This window comes from Aythya fuligula, chromosome 6 (assembly GCF_009819795.1).
Source record: "Aythya fuligula isolate bAytFul2 chromosome 6, bAytFul2.pri, whole genome shotgun sequence".
Taxonomy (NCBI): domain Eukaryota; kingdom Metazoa; phylum Chordata; class Aves; order Anseriformes; family Anatidae; genus Aythya; species Aythya fuligula.
Window position 1 is genome coordinate 12,790,441 of NC_045564.1, and position 9,560 is coordinate 12,800,000.

Consider the following 9,560-nt stretch of genomic DNA (forward strand, 5'->3'; position numbering starts at 1 on the left):
GCCTTCTTGTACAAACCTTAGTGTCATCAACCTTCTTCCTCCACCAAAGATGATTCTGGGCTAGCACCCAGTAAATGCCAAACGGGAGGCCATTTGCAGTGCAGGACACTTATCTCTTCTCATCCCATCTGTCAACAATAAAGTTAAAGAGACTTTTAAAATAGAGCTAGTAATGTATGTTTTCCATGCCCTTGGGCATGTAAATTTTTCTGTACCACTTTGCAAACAGCAAAATTAATGAATATCTTTCTGAAGTCTGCAGTATATCTTTCTTTTTTTATTATGGAAGTAGTTCTGACAGCATTTCCTCCCTAAACGATAACTGTTCCTTCTGGAATAACTTTGTTCCTTCTTTTCTCCTCATAGACCCTACATATTAAATTTTGTTGATGCTATTGTTCATGAAATTAAGTATGTTTCCACAATAACAGAAAATAAATTCATCAATATTAACCAAATTGAAACGAACATATTTTGAGCATCATTTATGAACCTACGCAGAAAAAAGTTTTCTTTCATTTAGGTTATGTAAATCCACTAGATATTGCAGCAAAACACTAACTTGAACTCTTACAGTATCCTGGACATTCAAAGCATTTTATGAATTAATTATTGCATACTCAGTGAAGTATCATAATTTCCATGTTACAGACTGGGAAAGGCTACAGTAATTTCCACAATCCCTGTTACTAGCATCACAGTGAAAGTACCACATCCTGTCTTAAAACTCAGGACTTAGTAATTCCTAGACCTGCTCTTGGCTTACCATTTACGTGATTGTGAAATGACAAACCTAGAGCTTCAAATCAGTGACTTTTACTTTTTACAACTATGTTTTTGTTGTTGTTAATTGTTTGGCTCTTTCCTCACTACACACTGTACATTATACATGTAAAATAGGAGGGCTGCTAGAGCAGTTATGGTTAAAAAGGAATACCTTAAAATGTCAATTCCAAGACACCCCCCCATACTATTCCTGTAGTATATTGTACTAATTAATGTAATTAAAAAAATAATAATTGTTCTTAGAAACCTTGCTCTGACTACATTATTGCCACCACCAAGTTTGCATATAAGGAACATTTACACCACCAACATTAGGATCCTTAATTAAGAGCAACAAGAAGCCTGTGTTCTTGCATGTGGTCAGGAAATTGTCTCTTCCACATCAGAGTTCAGAGCAGGAGTCAAATACGACTATATGTACAACTGTTATTGTGCTTTTGATCTTTGACATCAATTTGCATTTGTTTTTCTGGTTTTGTTTGTTTTTAATAAAAGGTGATTACTCCAGCACAGGGTGGACATACATTAACTATACACAAGAAGATAGAGCACTTTAGCTTTGCCATTTTGTATCTGAAAGTAATAAATTGACAACAGCATCAGGGCTTTCAGTAAAGTTGATGCATATCACTGTCAGACAGCAAGAACATGTAGTGCCCACAGCTCCAAGAACAATATGAAAATCACGAGACAGGAAAACACTTGGAAGCAAGCAATATCCAAGAGTTCAGGAGAATATAAAAAATCCCCTGTGGCCCTGAAAACCTGACCCATGAAAAACTACTTACTGATAATCAATCTGATCCTGCAAGTGGGCAAAACAAGCTCATCTGTCAAGCAAGAAAGGCTTTCTTGACATATCAACAGGTCTAAGTCACCCTGTTCAGTGCCCTATGCACAGCTGGGACCCAGAAAGATGTGAAGAAAAAGCCCACAACACTATCTTTCATGAATAATGCACTATGGAAAATAACTTGTTCTTTCTGTTTGTAAATAAGTCAATTGACTGCAAATCTAAGGTTTTACTATACACATATTCTTAAGATATAGCTGCAACTATGTAATGTAGCAAGAGTGCAGTGGCCACAGAGGAGGCTATCCCACTCACTCCAACTGATGAGAAACAGGGAAGTGCTCGCTCGTTTCAGTCAGCAGAGGGCACCGCAAACATTTATCCACTGCCCCAAAACTGGATTACAACACCTCAACATAAAAACACTTGATTTCATCTCAGAAGATGCCAGAAAGCAGCAACTACAGTATGTTGGAGAATAACTACTACAGTGGTTCATTACTTTCTTATTTCAAGGAATAATTTACGTGGTGGTGGTGCTCTACTGAGAGATTATTCATCTGCAAGCAACAACCCCTAAGTCGAGTCATGCAAACTCACATTTAAAGTGCAGTAACTCCAGACTGTGCAGGACTACTAAAATAGCTGAGTTATTCCAGTCTGCATCTCCTTGGCAACTTTCTGCAGTTCAAGGAGATTGGATGGACCAGATTTTATCACTGTGGAGAGGGTCATGCTACGGGAAACTTGTAAAAGCCTGTGCTACCACTAAGTAAAGGAGAGGTGAACATCTAAGGAAAGTCTGTCAGAGATATTTCTCTGCAAAGCTGACAGGAGACAAAAAAACAATTCTCCTTATCTCTGTGTTTTGTGAGAACCCTGATGAGCAGAACAAGCTGAAAATCTGAAGGGACACAGATCCTACCTGGCATCAGAGGAAAAGCTCAAATCATGGCCTAGTAACGTACAGGAAGCATCCTATGTAGATGCCTTAGTTATACAAATAAAATCTGGCAAGCCTGACTGCAATCCTTACTTTATCAAAGCAGACCCTACATCTATAAACGCACAAAGGATTTTTCACATTTGCAGGCTTTGCTAAGAGTACTCCAACTGTAAATATCTTAAACTGATGGATTAAAAAATAATTTGTATAATCTTTCATTTAAACGCTTTAACACTGGTAAAAAATGTAAACTGTGAATGTAAGAACAACTGGCTCCACACAGCAGCATTTGATTTCATAGATCCTTCTAGCCATAAGTTTAATTTATGCCCCTTGTATCTGAACACCAACAAAAGGCACGAAACGTACACAAAGAGGAGCCAGCAGCGCATCTGGACAGCGCATCGGAGGCCTCAGAGCAAGCCTCGTGCCGACAACAAGTTACGAAGGAGCAGCGGGGCCGGCCCGAGCCGCTCCTCCCCAGCGCCTCCGCTACCCGACCTCGCTGAGGCAGCGCGGGGGAAGCGCCCCGGGAGCGCCCGCTCCCCGCGGGGCCGCCTCAGGCTCCACGCCCCGTCCCCCCCCGGGGCCGGCGGGCAGCGCCGGGGCCGGCAGCGAGCCGAGGCGGGCCGGGCCCCGCCGCCTTCGCAGCGCTCCGCCCGCCCCGCGCGGGGAGCTGAGGGGGCGCCGCAACCGCCGCCCGTTAACGCCCGTTAACGCCCGCCCGGGCTGGCCCCAACGGCCCCTCCCCTGCCCGCCCGCCGCCCGGCTCGCTCCCCGGCACCGCCTCACCTCCGTCCCTTCCCCGCAAGCTCTTCCGTGCCGCGCCGGGGTCAGGGGCCGCCATCCCCCGCTTCCTGCTCCGGGGCGGCGGGCGGTGCCTTCCCCTCAGCGCCATCCCCTCAGCGCCTCGCTCCGCCCGCTCGGGTCCCCGCCTTCCCCTCAGCCCCGGCGGGCTTCATGGCGGGGAGTCGCGGTCGCACGGTAGCTGGCTCCTACCACAGGGCAAAAAGTCTTGGTTTGGCTTTTGGATTTACCTAGTGCCAGATCGCTTTCCGTACAAAAGGAAAAGGTTTTGTTCCCCTCAGGAATGGGAATCCAAATGCGACCACAGCTCACGTTATCTTTTGTTTTCAGTTGTAGGTATTCAGTGTTTATCTAATCTCCTGTGGGAAAGCAGCTATTGCACATTTCTCTCTTATTATGCTGAAGAAGCAGGATTTTTTTTTTTAAGCAATCTGGGCAGATGCAAAGATTATCGCCACTTATGTGTGAAGACAGGTGCAGATGCAGGCTTGGATTGTGCAATGGGGAGAAAAAAGAAGTTGACTTCAGCATAATAAGGAAGATTTAAACAGAGGTTGCTGTAAAAAGGGGCTGCTGTTGTGTGATTATGAAACCATAGCTTAGAAGTGTCCACCCACGCTGAACGAGTAATTGAACACAAAAAGTCACAAATGGGAGAACAGCAGGAGAAGGCTTTTCTTTAGGAGGGAAACTGCCTTAACTGCCGTTGAATTATTTTGATATGTGAATGGATATGGAGATATTTTCGTTGCCAACAAAGAAGCTAGGGCAGAATTTAAGTTGCCTGGTGATACTTTGTTGCCTGGTTTAACACAACTTGGCAAAGCTCAAACTGATTAAAAAGGTGGGGGATACAACACTGAGGTACGTATAGCATAGTGTTTATGTCTCTTAAGGCTGACAGGATCTGTTAATCATTATTTACTCATTCTAGCTACATTTATTTTGTTGGACATAAATGAATAAGATGATGGAGTAGCTGAGGCATCTTAAAAGACATAAGACTGTGATACAAGCATATGTGGGGGGAATCAGTCACTTCAGTAACATGGAAATAATTTTTGATTTCAGTGATGGACAAGTGAAAGGCTAGAAATCCTGTGGGTAGGAGTGGAGATTTGTAAAAAGCAGTCATAAAATCTTGCAGATGCAGTATTTCTGTGGAGAAGATTTGTGTATGTGAAAGCTCAGGCACATGCCCAAATTACTTCTTGTCTGCAGAGTTGCGGTGTTTGAAGGTGTGTACTGCTGTGGCTAAGACGCTTTGAAACATGTTATCTCAGGCTAAAATAGTTTGCCTTTGTGATGGGTTTGCAGCAAGCTTTGTGAGTTAATGTGGATCACCAACCATCCCTTCATAACTTGTTGAAACAAAGTAAGCTCAGTTACCTGTCGGAGGTTTCAGTGTAGTTCAAGTTCTGACAAAGAGAAGGTTGTAGAGTCCATCCCACAGTGCCGTGTATCTTGCCCTTGGAATGTTCCTGTGTATTTTTTGCAAGGTTAGACTGGAATATTCTATCCTTTGGACTATTGATCAAAGATACCTGACATCACAAGCCTAAATTCTGCCATTTCTTGCCTTCCAACTCTTTGTATTTATCGACTTGAGGTTGCAATTTGATTTGAGCTCAGGTAAGGTATTGAGAAAGATCCCTTTGTTCTCCTCTTCTCTATAGGAACAGCTAACCTCCTCCTCACACATGTGCATGAACATTAAAGCAAGGCTGAGAAACTTCCTTTTGCCTTTTAAAAATTACTCTTTTTTGATCCAAGCATCCCACTTTTTTCCCTTTCCTGGTATCATCTATCAAGTTTGCATAAACTGTCCCATATAGCTTTCAGTGCTTTGCTGTTTACTTTTGCTTTGATTTGATATGCTTTTCTGCTCCTGTTAGCCAAATGCATGTCAAGGTTATACCTCTGGAAAAAATAAATAAATTAAGAAAAAAGTAGCTTCTGACAATCAATAGATATTTTCCTAAAAATTAGAGTCTCAAATTTCTTCCAGCAGCATGCTTCAGCTAGTAAAGTGAGAATATAACAAATGAAAATCAAGGTTGATAAAACTATCAGGAAGGAAACTTGCCTAGGTTTTTAGATTGTTGTATATCTGCTTTCCATTGTGATTTTAAAAGCCTAATTTATTCTTGAATTGTTGTTTTGGTAAAATTGTTCAGAGGATCTGAGAAAAAGGTTGAATGACTCAACAGCATTTGAGGGCTGGGCTTTGAAGAATGCAGAGAGTATTTCTGCCAAATGTCCACAGTTGTGGATTGCTAGACCTAGCCCGGATTGTAAAAAGTATGGCAAATTTCAAGACAGTCCAATAAATAACATATATAGATTGTAGGGCACCTCAGTTCTGAGTAGGCTTGGGAAAGGGGGATCTCTTCAACTCTGTAGTGGAAGGAGTGTTCCATAATACATGGCATAATATTGCAACCTTTAATTACTAAGAAGTGCAAAATTCTCTTCAAGAAATTTTGGTATCTTTAAAGAACCTGCTGCTGGCTATTGCTCAATATCAGATATCAGGCTAAACAGAGGAGTGATCTGATATTCTGTGGTATTTTATCTCTTTTGTAACCACTGGAGTTATGTAGAAAAGAGTAATTCCTCTTAAGTGTAGAAAGCAAAAGTTCCGTAAATTTTAAACTAACAACTTTATCAGAGTTAGTGAGAAGAACTTCCCAAATATATGGGGTATTAGATTAACACCTCATTTCTTGCACTAAAATTGCTCTGAATAACGTATTTTTGTACATATGTACTTTAGAGATTACAGAGATCTTGATTATAATAACGCTGAGCAACATTGTGTGGTATTTGTGCTCATTCCAGAGCCTATTATTGCTGTTACAGCTGCTGTTGCTGCTTGTTTGCTGGCAAATCATCCAGAAGGAACAGCTGATGAGACAGCTCAAAATGCCTCACTAAACAGTGAGGCTATAGAATTTATTAGAATTCAGCATTTTCAGAAAATTTCTGCATAATGGTCTGCTAATGTTCTTAATTATTATTTTGTTAATTTACTTTTCAAAATCATACCCTAACAGTGCTCAATTGTTTTAAACACTTCCAATAGCTTAGCTTAACATGTTTTTAGGACACTGTGTCCTAAAACAGGAATTCAGAAGAGAATTTCTGCTAAGAAATTAAAGCGGCAGTTGAGAGGTTTGTATGCATTACTCCTTACTGCATAACTCCAGTTATGCAGTTATACATATACATATATATCCAGTTATACAGTAAATTTTTATTTTTTTTTTACTGGACCCAAATAACCACACTACCTAGGAGAACATGGGGAAAATGCTGTCTTGGTGTCCAGGCAGCCCCCTTGTGGAGCCAAATAAAATTCACTGGAGTTAAAGTAAAGGGGAAATTCTCACCTCCGGATCCCTTTCCCGTTTGTAACCTGAAAGAATATTTTTTTTCAGAGAATGCATTGTTCATCGTAAAATGCTAAATAGTTTAGAATTGCATCCACAATTATTTCTGCTTTCTGCTAATAGTTGTTCAGCCAGTTCATCCCTCTGAAATAATTGAGCCTTTGTTTTTAGAAATGTGACACAAAGAACAGGACTAGGTCAGGAAGTAGGTTGGGGGCCGCCACTGGTGACTGATCATGAATTGCAGGATATTCTTTCACCTTCAGCTTGTGCATGGAATTATTTTTAGCTTCAGAAATAATAGTCCCTTAATGCCAAGGGACTATGTTAATGGTCCCTAAATTTTAATTTCTTAATTCTATTTTCTTTTTGTTTTATATTTATTTTCAAAAATGACACAGTATAAAATTCCCTGATTGACATAGTCAGATCAGCCCTTGAGAACTGACAGCATTTTCAAGTATGGTTGTTCATTACCAAATTACTGTGAAATATACAGTAATTTTGGAAAGGTACATGCTAGCAAATGCTGTGGAAAGTAGAAACGTGACTTCATTCCCCCATGCTGAAGGGAGCTATACAACTTGACAGCCTTCAGCTATGAAGGAAACAGAAAGAACTGTAGGTTCTAGTATTAACCACAGCCAGATGAGGGGAGTGAAACACACTTAGAACAGAGTTATTCTCATCTGCGTGGCAAAATGTTTTGATTGGCATGTTTGAAACCATCCTCTTTTCTAATATAGGTATCGGCACAGACTTAATGCAGGTTTTATAGGAGGAGCTAATGTGAGTTTCTTGAGATATTTTAAATAAGAATGGTAGATGACTAACGGTAGGTGAATTCTAGCTCACCTCACTGTTTATCACAGTAGGAACTCCAAGGCATTTTCACAAAAGTAAATATTAATTCCCATTATACAGGCAGGGAATAATGTATTTCCAATAGAGGTAATTTTCTCAAAGCTTCTTGGAGGTTTATTAATTCTCTTTTTCTAGAATGTTCAGTTTTCAGACTCCCAGAAGTTGACTACTTGCCTTGCCTCCATTGAATGTTCTGAATTAAATGTTTATATCCATCAGTTTTAATGGATCTGTTCCAGTTTTAAATAGATGCAGATGAATGTAAGATGACCCTGAGTGTAAAATGCCTCTGCAGCTTCTTTGTCCATAGTGTAATTTATAGAGTCAAGGAATTGCAAATAGTATATCCTATTATGTTGAGTCAGTGGATGTTCTGCAGCCAATTTAAGATGGGGTCAAAATACATTCCCAAGATAGTTAAATGAGCATTCTTTTCCCCCACATTGGCTGCTCTAAAAAATATATATATATTTTTCTGTTCCCACAATAAACCACATAAAGTCCTTTCTTACATCTGAGAGCAAGCAGACTCTCAACCTTGCTTTACCTCAGGAATAATTTGAAGAAAGATTTCTTTATCCTATTCAGAAGAAGAAAAAAAAAAAAAAAAAGAAGAAGAAAAAAAAAAAAAAAGCAGGAAGTTAAATGAGGTAGAATAGAGAAGTTCTGTTTTCCTCCAAGGACAAAACTTACTTTTAGTCTAGCAACACTGATAAGCAAAAACAGCAGCCTTTGAAAGAAAGAGGTTTCTTTCCCTCTTATAGTTGGAAAATATAGAAATGTTTTCATGGAAATTTTTGAACATGGGGAAAGAAAAAGACCTTTTGAACAAAAAGCTTTTTTTATATGGTTTGTGTTTCTTCAGCATTTTGCATGCTATTACTGGAACTGTAGTAGTTCTTTGGATCAGAGTTTAGTGTCTCTGTTTTCTGGTCCATCAATAAAAACAAAAATCTCTTCCACATTGTCGGATGGTCTATGTTTGTAATACTGAAGTAACTGGGGTTCAGTTTCTGTTTTGGACCCAAGCTATGCCTTTTGCCTATTTTCCCATCTTGTGGGATGTGTGATGCACAGCAAGGAAATGTTCTTACAGCAAAGTATTCAGCCAGTAGTGTCTGAGCCGTGTTGTACCGAACTCTGCTTTCTCATGGCAAGGCAGTGCTGGGTTCTTTTGTTCTTGAATGACAGACAACAGAGCTGTAGGCTTCTAAACATTTTAAAAATTGTTCTTCTCTTCCTCAAAGGATTTCAGTAGTATCTTCAGGAAACTGGAATATATTTTTCATCGTTGCAGAAGATCTATGATATGCCCCCAGTTATAGCTGAAATTAATAAGCTTGAAAAGACAAGTAGCTACTTAAATTGCCTTTACAGAAAATGTGGCAATTCTAGTCTCTATATTCCAGTAAATTCTACTTTCAAGTTCATGCTAAGTGCTGAATTTGGTGCTTATAGCCTTCTTAAAAAATAATAATTGTGAATTAATAAGGAGTTAAAATTAACCTTTGTGCATCTTGATTCAGCTTAAGGAACTGGAATGGACAAATAAATGCTGGGTTTTTAGCTGCTTCATTGGTTGAATTGGTTTCCTGCGGTTCCTTCCCTGAGCCCATTCTTAATTTATTAGAGATGATGCTAATTTGCTTTCTCTGAAGGCAGTGGAAGAGTTAATATGGACTTCATACAGAAAACTGAGCCCTTAACTACCAAAGCACTTTTCAGAGCTTCTAATAATTTGCTTTAACTTTATCACAAGTAGCATGCTTATTGGGATTTATCAGCTCCCTTCTCATTAGAGAGGCTGAGGGCTGGGTAGGCTGTAGAAGCAAAACTACGCTTTCTCCCTGGGGAGTGAACAGAGGAGAGGGCAAATGCAGAGCAGTAAGCAGAGCTCGCATTGCTTCTCCCTGTCTCACATTCATTGCTATGGATAAACAACCTAAATACCCGAGGAGTCAAGGTCACCTGG

The 9,560-nt window shown here is 40.0% G+C and overlaps 2 protein-coding genes across 6 annotated transcripts in view; one reads left to right on the plus strand and one right to left on the minus strand.

The window, feature by feature from the left end:
* The window catches only part of ZDBF2 (zinc finger DBF-type containing 2), a 36,665-nt gene extending 33,318 nt beyond the window's left edge, over nt 1-3,347 (minus strand). For all 5 annotated transcript variants that reach the window (XR_004253392.1, XM_032189800.1, XM_032189801.1 and 2 more), the window contains exons 1-2: nt 3,318-3,347; nt 17-128 (exon numbers count right to left, since the gene is read on the minus strand). The gene's annotated coding sequence lies outside the window, so the exon portion shown is untranslated. The remainder of the gene's footprint in view (nt 1-16; nt 129-3,317) is intronic.
* Nucleotides 3,348-3,493: 146 nt separating this feature from the next.
* GPR1 (G protein-coupled receptor 1) overlaps nt 3,494-9,560 on the plus strand; it is a 24,246-nt gene continuing 18,179 nt past the window's right edge. Inside the window, exon 1 of the mRNA XM_032190476.1 lies at nt 3,494-3,664. The gene's annotated coding sequence lies outside the window, so the exon portion shown is untranslated. The remainder of the gene's footprint in view (nt 3,665-9,560) is intronic.